Raw genomic sequence first — 13,581 nt, 5'->3', positions numbered from 1 at the left:
CCCAAAAAGAGAGTTTTGATAGTTTTTCAGTATTTACAGTCTCATCTGAACTTCAGGGAGATACATTCATCCATCGTGATATGGTAAACTGTCTTGGTTTTCTCTCTTTGAACTTTGCGTGACCCATGCATGCAGCTGCTTGTCCGAGAACGTCTTTCGGATAGAGTCTTGCAGCTGGACCAGTTCAGTAGGAATGGAATCCAGGGCTCCTATAATTGTATTTGTTGGAACGATTGCCACTGGTTCTGGGGCTGCATAGGTTTCTTCTTCCTCCCCTTTGCTGCAACCAATTCTGGAGAGGGCATCTGCTTTGCCATTTTCTACTTCTTGCTGAGAACTGACTACAAAATCAAAGTCAGCGTGAAAACGTGTCCAACGCAGTTGTCGAAAGGACTGGATTTGAGCTGTCTTGAAATGCTGCTAGTTTCTATGATCCCTGATGACTGTGACAGGGTGTCAGGCACCTAACTGATGATGCCTCCGTTCTTTAAATAGTCAGAAGATCTTTTTCGGTTATAGCATAATTTCTTTCTCAGAGTGTATATTTTCTAGACCAAAAGATGACGGATTGACAGGATGGCACCCATGGCGATGTTGGAAGTGTCATTTTTGACCACATAGGGAAGTTCAGGCTTTGGATGTTGTAAGATCTGTGTCTGGTGAATCGTCTCTTTAGGGTGGAGAAAGCCTGTTCAGCTTTCGCAGACCAACAAAAGGTTTTGTTTTTGCGGAGCAATGATGTAATGGGATAGACGATGTCTGGGAAGTCTGTAATAAATTGTCAGTCAAAGCTCACAAACCTCAGGAAACTTTGCAGAGTTTTGACAGAAATGGGTGTAGACCACTGGAGTATTGATTAAACCTTGCAACTTTCCATGAAAATGCCCTGTTGTGACACGATGAAGCCTGAGAACTCCACTTCAGTTACACGACAAAGCCTAAGAGCTCCATCTTGGTGACATGAAATGGTCTGGTGAGTTCACCACTTGAGCTAACATGTCTTTTAATTCCCCACGGATCCCTCAATGAAAAAGCATAGTTCACTTGTCTTCATGCCAATTGGTTTCTGCCACTGATCTGTTGAGATGTTAACCAATCATTCTTGCGACCCTTGTCAAAGGGGCAATAGTTCATTACCCAGGGCTTGACCCTGGTTTTTCGAGTGAATAGCTTTTCAAGCTCTCATTGGAACTCTTAGAAATTTGGTAAAACGGGATAATCCCAGCCTTCTAGGGCAATCGACCAATTGGCTGCATGGCCACCCAAGTAGGACAAGACAAATGCCACGTTTGTTTGATCATCAGGAAAGGCTTCTGGCCTAGAAAGGAAATTAAGTCTGCATTGGTTCATGAAAATGGAATACTTTTGGGGGTCCCTTGTGAATCTTTCTGGAGGAGCCAAAGAAAACGGACATGGGTATAATTACTTTAATAGATGCTGATGGTGGCATGAGGGGATCTGAGGTGAATACAAAGGTACCCAACTGACTGGCATGTGCATCTGTGAAACGTATAGCTGACTCATCAGTTCTGTCCCTATTGACCACCAAATCCCACCGGAGTGTGTTTATTTCTGTGCAGGCTGTGTGTACCTCTGATCTAAGTTGTCCCAGGATTTTAGCTAACTGATCCACTTTGGAAGTCTCCCTGACGTCCAGGCAAGACTGTGTATCTGCTTTGCCTTCTGTAATGCTTAACTGATGCCTTGCAGAGACGTCTGGCAGACTTGTGGAATCCCCATTCTTCTTGCACCAAGATCACATGCAACACTCGGCAAGATGCACTGCCCTGTTCCCAGTAGAAGGGTTTGGGTTGGATTGTGGTGCTGAGGGTGTTGCACCAGGCTGATATGCTGTCTGTGGGGGTCTGCAGTCTTCCCTGCAATCGAAAGTGAGTGGGGGGTTACTCTTGCAATCAGACATCTATCATACTCCTTCCCTGATATTCCAGGCACTACTAGTGGAGACGTGACTCACCTACTGGTGTGATTAGTAGCGGAAGAACGGGTGGGCTTCGAATACCAGTTACTTCACTGGTTAACCAGCCCTGCTAAGACTTGAAGTGTTCTTTTTTTATTTCTTTTTTCTTTTATTAGTGCATTTGGAAGAACATTGTCAACCTTTCACACCACATATGGTCGTTAATACAATAGAACAGAAAAGCAATACAATAATGTGCTGTCATAACACTAACTTTATTTGATCATTCAACTACTTCGTAGGCTCAGAGATCTCATAATATAAAATATGAACATTGTCTACCTTCACACTACATATTGATCATAATAAAATAAAACAGAAAAACAATACAATTATTCACTTATCAGAATACTAAAAGTTGATCATTCAATTTGATAATTCCGTTAATTCCTAGGCTCAGTAATCCCATAATTTAAAACATTGTAATCATCTTTTCATTACAAAGCATCTACTTAATTTGTAGGCTAAAGATGTTCAATTCATTCCATTTCGCTAGATAGTTCATGTAGTTGAAATGTTCATCTTAATCAAAGGCTTTTGCCAATGTGGTGAGTGGCCGACGCTATCACCAGAGAGTCAGCAGTGAGTATTATAGCTCAATATTGGTCTGATGTTGCGTGCGTAAATTTTGAGTAACCTTTTTGGTATTCCTCTTGCAATGCTGCACAGTTAGTGAGAATATGCCTTTGTGTCTGGATACAATTCCCACACAGTCTACACAGCCGGCATTCCCTTGGTATTCCCACCCATGACCCCGTTTTTCATACACTGGGAGAAGATTTAGAGGCATAGCAAGTATAAACCTTGTCAATGCAGGGGTGCTTTGTTTTAGTTAAATAGTTCCTTGGAGCATCAACCTTAAACCCCTATTGGTAGGGTTCTGCATATCAACATAGTTTGGCTAAGTGATTAATAGCTTGAGACGTATCCAGTTGTCTAATGTTTTTTCTCCAACTTAAGTAGATAGAACACCTTCCAGGAAAGAGGGGCAACCTCTATGCTTAATTCACTAAAGTGTGAGAATTCCAATTGGGCCAATTCTCTGTACCATCCACTTTTGGAAAGGTCTGCATGCAGAACTGTGAGATTCAGTAAAGTCACCCCCTGTGGTCCATTAAACTGTATTTTTGCCCACAGCCTGCAGGCTGCCAGCCTCCAAAGTGACATTAAGGAAGGAAGTCCCAATTCCAACCAAATGGCCTTACTGGGACCATTGCAGGTAAACCCAATAAGGAACCCAAAATCTTTCCCTCTAATTTAGGAAGCCAGTTAACTAGAATGAATGGGAAAACCTCGAGGGCATATAGAGCACCTATATGCACTTATCTTTGCCTCCACAGATCGCCCTGCCTGGAGATCTATGGTTCTCTTTAGAACCAGCCGTTTCTTCCATGCTTTGCTATCAATGAATTGTTGTATGTGTACTGAGATCATTCTGGGTCTAATGCTCACTCCCAAATATCTGTACTCTTCCACCTGTTCCAACTGCACTCCAGCTAGTTTCCAGTGGAAAGATGCCGCTCCCTTCGCCCTGTTACCCACAATCATTATCTTTGTTTAAGTGTTCTTCTGGGACTGGTTGGCTTGTCCTGATTTCCACTCTGGATTATAATCTGTTGCCTTCAGTCTTTTTATTTACTTGTCCCTTGCTTTCTTGGTATGCAAGTGATATGTGACTGTCTGATGTGTACACTCTCAGTTACAGTTTGCAGATGTCTTGTTTTAAGTTCTTTCTTCTTTCATGGCATTTTGTTAATGTCTGTTTTTCTTTACAGCTCTTGGAAGTTGCCTGGCTAGTGGATCGGGAAGCAGATTAGCAAAGTAGGTGGTGTGGAGTGCCAGCGGAAACAAATGTTGATATAGACTGCAGCGCTACCACGCGTGATGATCACTGTTTCTTTGTTTTCTTTCTCGTTATGTTCTTCAAGGTGTCCAGGTGCAGAAGCAGTCCAGCGCTGTAGCAGGTAAGTGTGTGGGAAGGAGCGTGCGAGTGCTATGTTGATGAGCACTTCAGCATGAATTGAGCATGGAAACTGCTCTTGATGTGGCGCATGGATGCTGATTGCTCTATGAGATCTGTTTGTATTAGTAGGATGGATTCAGGCAACTTTCAAGCAAGCCTCTTTCTCCTGACAAGTACTAAAGCGAAGCACGGGCATGAGCACAGGTTGTCGCTTAAATAGCCATGGGCTTATGCCATATTGCATGTAATGGTACATGCAGCTGCTAGATAATGTCCAGGGTGGTGGCCATCTTGGGTGTCTGGTGTGGGTCGACAGTGGTGGCCTTCTTTAAAGGGTTTTACTTGTTAGAAAAGGATATGTGTGAATACCTTTTTTGTAGCAGAGTGTTCTAGCCTCTCACTACTTGTCTAGCTGGGTTCCCTGGGCCTGTGATCATGACAGCTATGACCAAGATAATACAGCTGAGTCCCACGCAATATTTGGTCCAGCTCTTCACATAGCTTGAATTTTTGACAATTTGACACAGCACATGTTCTCATGCATTTATACTATGGGCTCTTGTTACGGACCTAGCCATTTTCTACCTACCTTCATTTGGCTCTAAATGCACACATTTATTATTCCACTCCTTTCATTACTTTTCAACACATAGTACAGTCTTCCAAAGGACGTTCATCCTCACAGCGCTTTAAGGGCATAACAATGACTCATTTGTATATTCAATACCCACACGCAAATGGGGAACTACACCCCTTGAGCAAGCAGGAACTTAAATGGAATTATAAAATGTACAATATGCTAGCCAACTTGCTCAGGAATGATGGTTTGCATCAGTGAGACCACTCCAGTGGAATTTATTGCAGGCTGTATTATGAAGTGATGTGCATAGCCAAGTGATAGACGTGGCCAATACCACTAAATTCCGTGAGGACCAGGTATTTACTGTATGCAGCGCAATTAGAAGGCATCATGGTTCTGTGTTGTTACAGAGACTTCTTTCTTTTTAAAGTCTTCAATTTGGTTAACTTATTTTGATCTAACTATTGAAATTCTTTTTCTTTTCCTGTTATGGGCAGGTCACCCCCATGCACCCCTTTCTAACCTGCCTACCCTCCCTACACATGCGTGTATTTGGTTGGCTGAATCAAATTGAGTTGACCACATTGAAGACTTTTAACATCCAGTCTGTGTAATCACTGCACACATTTGTTCACCTCTCAAAGAGAATCACTGGGTGGAATTCTGACCCCAATTGCCCACTAGTGTCACTGGCAGAACACACAGATGTTGGTTGATTTCATAGCTATGCTTTTAACATAACTGCCTTGCACTTGTACTTGCTCAACACAAAGGAAAAAGATGATAGACAATATTCAACAAGAAGCCATCAGTTTGCCTCTTATCCATACGCTGTTCATAACCATTTCGCTAGGTATAACACTCTGTTTCCTAAAGGTGGCTTTTCTGAAAGTCAATGTTGATTATTAAGACACAAAATATCTAAGTGCTATTAATATGCTTTGAATAAGGAATCCCACACATTGAGCAAGCTTTACAATCGGGTATGCTTGACACTCTTGGAAGAAGTACTTTACCTGTTCCACTTTGCTAATCGTATTGTTTTGTCTGGACCTTCAGCTACGCACCATCCTCCTTAGTACTGTATTCACTTCTAAACGCAAATAAAGACTGCTACACCCTTTGGCAATTATGCACTTCATATAAGCAATCTCATCAGCTTGAATCAGTCGGTTTTGCAAGATAACTCGTGCACAGACACCAACACACATGAAACACCTATTTTAAGGCACACGTGCAATAAACATTTCATCTGCCATGACATTCAAAACATATACAATTGTTAGACTTCTGCATACATTGGTTATTTGAACGATATAAAAAACATTGTTTTTTCAACTTTCTGTGACGCATTGACCTTTTCCCCTTAACAGGCTACTCTTGAGGGGGGAATCCCTAGTCTCAGCTGGCTTCCTTAGCTGGGCATAGTGGCTTCCTCTCGGGGTAGACCCTTTCACTTCGAAGGTCGGAGATCAACACGACGAAAGAACACATCCGACACACAAGGACACCGCTCCTCTGTAACCCAGGCAAGTGATTCAGGTGAGGAGGAGACTGTTGATCGTGAGACCAACCACCAAGTTCTTTTAATCCAATGTTTTCCTCTATTTCAGCTTCTTTCATTTATCCACGCCCCCCGGTAAATTATCTTTATATTTTCCCACCATCTTCATATGATGTCACCTCTCACCAGATTACGTGCCAGCTCGCATCATTGTCCAGCTCTTACCTCGACCTACGGTGACCTTTGAACAGGATTTCATTTGGTACAATCTCATGCTGCTCGAGGAAATAATGTTACTGTTACATCGGGTTCTAATTTGCATGAACAATGACTGATTTATTTCAAGGCCAATCTCACTTCCACTACATCCTCAGCCTGCTATGATTTGCACATGATTTCACATGGGTTTGCAAAACCCAACTATTTTTATGCACCTGCGGATATTCTAGCAGGTGGTGGCCGAAGCAAATCTAAACTCACTCTACTAACCTCCCAATTCTAAAAGTTAATATCAAACGTTAATGCACCTACTGCACAGATTCGTTGTCTCATAAATTCGCCAACTACAACAAGTTCCAACAAAACTCATAGAAGTCCATACATGATGTGTAAGAGTGTCCGTGAATCATTAAGCACTTTAGGTCGGTATTGTAATTTCCACACAAGAGGGAATGTGAACAGCTCCCCTTCTGGGACATTGGGCCTCATTCCGAGTATGGCGCTAAGGGATAGCGGCCACCGCTAACGAGAGCGGTGGCGGTAATCCCTTACCGCCATACTCCGAGTTCCCTTAGCGCCATGGTGCTTTTAACACCTGCTTTTAGCAGGCGTTAAATACCATGGCGCTAAGGGACCTTGATGTTAATTACGCCACCGTAATTTACGGTGGCGTAATTGACGCCTTCCCCACTCCCATTATGCCCTATGGGGCAGGAATGGGAATGGGGAAGGGTAAATGGGGATTGGGGAATTACCGCCCCGCCAACCTTGGAATGGGGCGGTAATTCCGCCAACCACCAAGGCGCTGCCGGTCCGGGTACGGCGTCAACCAAGGCGTTAATAGCGCCATTGGTTAGCGCCGTACTCGGAATGAGGCCCATTGCCTCTAAGCCCTCTTCTACCTGCACATCTCCCCAAATAATAGCTTGAAAGAACAATGCATTTGAACATGTTAACTTCAATTCAATGTAATAATAATGCATTAGCCTGACTTCCATTTGGGCAAATAGTTTTTCGGATTCAGATTAATTTAATAAGCATTCTAATCTATGTGGTTGCTGCAAACATTGCAACATTACAAACTAGAGAACATCCTATGCCTGCCGCGCCCACCTATGCTAATGAGGTACAGTCGTACATTTCAGTTGACAGCCACTATCAAATTGAAGTCCTGCTTTTATGTTGGTGCTGAGTCCAGATTTTAGATGTTACAAATCAGGTCACCCAGCACACATCGGCCTGGCCCACTTTTGTTCCGATCATGCTAAATGTCATTGGGGGACCTTACTGCACACCTCACACCACAACTGAGTACCAAAGCACATTGAGGCTCTCTGGACAGCTTCAAGCCCCCTGACCCACTCAGCCCTGCATCCCAACTTACCTTCAGGGAGATCGTAGAGTTAAGGGATGCTCTACCACTAAATATTATACAGAGGAGAGGAAGAGAGGAAGGTCTAAAGAGAGTGAGTGACAGTGAGAGGGAGGTAGATATAGGGTGAGAGAGAGTGAGGGAGAGAGTGCTACAGAGAAACAAAGAGAGAGAGAGAGAGAGAGAGGGAGAGAGAGAGAGAGAGAGAGAGAGAGAGAGAGAGAGAGAGAGAGAGAGAGAGAGAGAGAGAGAGAAAGTGATCGACATATGATGTGCCAAGTTCAGCTAGTTATTATTAAAACTTAAGCAACAGAGCGGCCGGCTGCTCTCTGAGAGAGTTTTCTGGGGTAAACTGGAGGAAGAGCAATGACATTTAAAGATGGTGGCTGAGAACTTTCAAAATGGTGGCTGCTCTCTCTGAAAACCAATAGCTTACTGTGTGTCCCATGTCCCTCTTGGAAGAATCTGCCTAGTTCAGTGCCACAGAAAATCCATGCCATTCCCTGGAAGGTCTGTAGGTACCTCTTTGCTTATTCCAAACCCTACATATGCAGGTGAAAAAAAGGGTTGACAACCTCCTCTATGTCCCACATTATTCATATCAGCTTTTTGGCACTGGTACACATTCTGCAAAAAGAATTTGGACATGGCAAGTTATTGAGTGCATCAGCATGTCAACGCCTTCCATGTAAGTGAGGGAATGTCCTATAGAGTGGCAGAGACAGCTTTTGGTGTCAGAGGGCAGATATCCCCTGAAGGGGCACCAGGATTCGAAATGATTCATGTCTGAGCCCTCAGGAGTGCAGAAGGTTTTCAGTAGAAGGTCCTAAATATTTCCTCAAATTAGGGTGAGCGACCAAGCGTAGTAAGCAAGCCCAACATTATTAACAGGGTTCAACCAGGTTCCTCTCCCCCGAAAAATTGATTTTAGAATGATGGGTTGAAATAATACATTATTCAGCACATTTTAAAAGAAAAATAGGGTAAAAAGCCATATTATTTACTATTGGCTGCTTAGAGAAAGATGAAAAATATACGCTACATTTCTTGATTCACGGCTAGACAAGGCTAGTGAATATTTTCAGTAAAGGGCCTAGCTATTTCCTCAAGTTAGTATGAGGGACTGAACCTAGCAGAGGAGCCCAAAATAATTAAAGGGGATTCAGGGGCTGGGGGCATTCCCACTTGCAACATTTTTTAAAACAATGTTCTGAGAGGATGCATTTTGCAGCACCATTTTCGAGGAAAGTGGGGTGAAAAGCCATACAATGTACAATTGGTTCTGTAGGGAAACATGAAAAATAGCCTGTGAATGTCATGATCCGCAGACTGTCATGTCTGGGGAATATTTTCTATGTGGTGGTCTAAACATTTCCACAAATTAGCGTGAATCACTGAGCGTAGCAAGGAAGCCCACATTAATTAAGGAGGTTGGTGGGGTTCCCCAACCGCCAGAAATGTATTTAAAATAATGGGCTGAACTGTTTGCATTTTGCAGCACATTGCATGAGAAATATGAGGTAACAATCCATACCATTTACAGTTGGTTCTCTTGGGTAACACGTGAAAATAATGCAGTAAATGTCAAGTCCCAACAGTAGGAGTATTTTACATCATGTTCATGAGGCTGCGGCCACGGCATGTCTATTCCAGTAATGGTCATGGTAAATCCCATGCATGACGCTTTAGCCATAACCTATCTAGATCAGCGGCAAGGGATGTGCCACAACTACCCATACAATCACATGCACACACACACACACACACATGCCCACACACACACACATGCCCACACACACACACACACACGAAGAAACACTCAAATGCTAACAAGCATATACACACAGCTACAGACTCACTCAACTATTCTTACACACCCACGCACTCACAATAATTTACATCCAAGCACACACACAAGCAGACATGCACATCACACAAAACACACTTGTCTTAGGTCTTGTTATCTTCTGTCTTCTCTTCAGGCAGCAGAGAAAGGCACAGAGGGCAGGGGCACGGCCCGGGCACAACACTGAGCGGCATGCGGGAGGAATCCAGGCCAACAGCACTGGCATACCGCGGAAGGGCTTGAACACCCGTGGTGCATAGGTGCCACGCTGTTGAGCACCATTGTTTCTAAGCAACCTTGTATAAATGGAGATCTGTACATCATGCATCTGCATGCACCAGGTGAGTATTTTCTTTTGAAACTTCAGGGCTGGTGCTCAGTGCTCCAGCCCTGTTGGAAGCATAAGGGTGAATCGGGCACCAGGGAAGATCCCGTGGAGGTGACCAACGACCCTGACCTCCCTGGCTCCACAACTGGCCCAATAGCAATGTGTGGGCTCTTCAGCAACGGCTGAACATCCGATACTTCCAAAGCAGGTGTTTCAAATGCAGCTCATCTTGTTTCCCTGAATCCCAACCCAGTAACATATGCAGGACTCAGAGTAGGCAAATTCTTGTGAATTCGTTGTATGTAGATTTTGCAGTAAGTAATAGGAAACCTTCCCACTAAAGTCCCAAAAGTACAATTTCCCACACAAATTGTTTGGAAGGTCGTGATTTCGCTGTAATTGTATGTGGGAAAGTATTGCTAAACTGTGCCCACGTGGTTCTCTAACCCGGAAACCCTGTAATCCGCAGAATGGGCAAAGCAAAATGTACAGTGAAATTCACCAATTTGGCTTCGCCCGTGGAATCTGGCCCAACCCTGTGCAGGAGAGCGGGCCTTCCCTGTCCATGGGCTTTAAGGATGTGCACGTGGTGTCGCATAAATCCTACAGCCATTGCTGCTCCTCTTCAGGGGAAGCTGGGCACAGCAGGGAACTGTTTCGCATGCTCGGTTGATGAGAAAGGTGTTTAATTCTGCAGGGCCGTGGACATTTTCTCGCTATTAAGGCTGCATTTTAAATATGTTTGATAACCTTGCAAATGATTTGAACTCCACGCATTAAAACAGTGGGTCTCGGCGCAGAGTGCTATTAAGCCACTCGAGTTTCATAGGTGACACAGGCAGGAACATAATGGAAAGTGTTCACATTCTGGCGTGCCCCTGCAGCTTAGATAAGAGTTATTTTATCTCTGTAGGGACTAAATTGCAGAGACTGGGAGATAAAAGGCCAGCACTAAATGGGATGTTCGCGATGCTCCATGGGGTGCGACACCTCCCTGTCCACAGGAAGCAGTTTATTTGTATCGCGCTCTGGCCGCGCGGCACAGTGTTGTTGCTTCTCAGCAGACAGCTTATGGAATATTTGTCTCCATTATCCACACGGCACAACCATTTCCTTGAACGGCGTCAAATGAGACAGGCAGCCATGTTTTCAACCATCTTTGTGAAGAGATCTGAATGTTGGTCTTGAAAATGGCCACCTGGGAGTACGTGCTGTGCGCTTGTGCTCTAATTAATGAGCCGCCGACGTATTGCCTGAGGTCTCTAGACGTGTTATTACAGAAATGTTACACAAAAAATAGATTAGCTCGCAACTCATATTTTTACCGACTTCTTTTTGAAAGTGGTCAATTTGATAGTGCAATTTTGTCCGACCAGAATTCCACCCGTTGTCTGTGTGTTGTGGGGGTAGAAAAGTAGTGGTGTGGGGATAGTGTGAGGGAAGGTGGGGGAGTGAGGTAGTGAGGGGAGTTGGAGAGGGCCGAAATAAAATTTAAAAAAAATAAAAAGGCGAATTCTGGTCGAAGAAAAGTGCGTGACCAAAATGACCACTTTAAAAAAGAAGCCAGTAAAAACACGTAGAACCAGTTAGATGTGGGCTAATGTGAGATGGTTTCTTTAAAGCATGAACACATGGGCTCAAATTCCGGCTTTGAGTTTTGACCAAACATTGTGTGATTCCGGGCAAAACAGTTTGCACAAGTGCTAAGAGTAATCGCCCTGCTGCAAAAATTAACTGTCAGCTTTTCCCTGCTGATAATTATACTTGCACCAGTGGAACGTTTCTGTAATACCAGTGTTGATCACTGGGATCCCCAAATTCTAAACATGTGCAAGGTAATATGATGAAGAACTAATTATTGTCCTGTGCTGTCGGGAAAAGGAATGGAACAATGCTTCCCACTCAGGCTGATTAAACCTTTTCCCTGAGCTTGTTTCAGAACCGCCACGTGAGCGAGGCTTTCTGGCCCATTAAAACTTACACAGTTGAAATATGAAGAAATGTGAATGGGTGAATGTACTAGCAATAAGGGGGCTGATTCATGGAATTATTTGCGCCGAAAAACGGGGATTTGTGCACCATTCTGCCCGCAAACCCCCATTTGTTAAACAGGGATTTGCAGGCAGAACGGCGCACAAATCCCCGTTTTTTGGCACAAATAATTCCATGAATCAGACCCAAAGTCTCTACAAGAGGATGGGGCACTATCTGAAATGTATTGATAGTACGAAGGTTAATTTCACATTCTTAATGTCCCAAGGCCTTGTAAGAATGTCATTGTATTCTTCCCTTGCTCCCTCCCCCGCCTTGAAGCGCTTTGAAACACATGTGTGTATAGGTGCTATACAAATAAACTATCAATCAATTCCCTCATGGTTGAAATGCTCCGACTGTATAATATGTGTTCTCTGTAAAGTGTGATTCTGCTTATTTATTATTTCAAACCTGTGCCAGTACATGCCAGGAGAGTATGTCAACATGACGAATGGCCAAAAGAAGTAGACAACTAGTTAGGACATAGGGGGCATGGCTTTGGGTAGTGGCAATGTGTTGTGATGGGCGAGCTTGTGACATTGACACCAAGATTGAAAAAAAGGTGTTGCTTTCTTTGGTGTTTTCCTACTCTTTGGTGTGCAGAGTTGTCTGGCATTGCCAGAGGTGTCTGGCATTGGCAGATGCCAGCTTCCTGTGGGGAGGTACAGGAGTTGACAAATTCAGAACCTTCCCAGTGTATTGCCCTGCTACAAAGCAGGCTACCTTAAACTTATTTTAGTGCCGAGCAACTATAGGGAGGGGGGCACAATAAGACTGGTAAAATGGGTTGCTTTTGATCTAAATGTATGTTTGGTTTGACAGGGTGAGTTGAGGGGAGCATCGAGTTGCACGGCAGAACTTACTGCCCCCACACTAAATACTAGTGCTTATATAGGTTCTAAGGACTCGCAAATAGTTAACGCGTCTACAGCCATTAGTCCCTCAGGGAGGAGTGGAGAGGGTAGACACAAGAAGTACCTTGAGTTGGAAAAGCAAGAGATGAGTACATTGTTGTTTACTTGCCAAGTGATTGAGCGTTCACAGTCAGTGATAAATCCCTTTAACTGACTTGGCTCTGTCGGGAACGAGGCCCAGGCCTGGGAGGCAGAGATGCTCCATCCAGAGTTCAGCACCTTTTACGAGAGCTCCATTACGGCCAATTATCGTCAGGTGTTCACTGAATGGGGATATTCCCAGTTGAGTGGAGCAGAACATGGGTGTCCTCAGCATGCATGTAGGAATAGACCACAGAAAAGTGGATGATGTTGGCTAAGAGGGGATGATGTAGGATGGAGAAGAGGAGGGATAAGGCAGAATACTGTGTAACACCACTAGCAATGAAGCAAGAGCAAAGGGAAAAAAAGGTGCTAGCCTTCAGGATCTGTTTCATTTAGAAATAAGACAAGCCACCACAAGACAGAGTTTGAAAGGCATGCAACCGACCAAGCATGGTCAAGAAGGATTTGGTGTTTGATGGTGACAAAGTAATCTGAAAGTCCAGGAGAATCAACATATTGACACAGTCAAAGCTGACGGGTGTCGAGAGATTGTTCTGCAGGGAGAAACGAGTTGACCCTGGAGGATCTGAAGCCTCCCTAGCATTAACACACAATGGATTGCTCTCAGTGAAGAACTGAAACTGTTCCCATGCAGCCCAATTAGGTAACTTAGCAGGGAAGGGGAGGTTGGGAATATGTCAGCATTTGGCAAAGACAGAGGGGCTAGGACCTGGTTGCTTCAAGGGTTTGAGAGATTGC

The sequence above is a fragment of the Ambystoma mexicanum genome, chromosome 10, assembly GCF_040938575.1.
Source record: "Ambystoma mexicanum isolate Mex_15411 chromosome 10, UKY_AmexF1_1, whole genome shotgun sequence".
NCBI classification, from domain to species: domain Eukaryota; kingdom Metazoa; phylum Chordata; class Amphibia; order Caudata; family Ambystomatidae; genus Ambystoma; species Ambystoma mexicanum.
Note: the sequence above shows the minus strand (reverse complement) of the source record.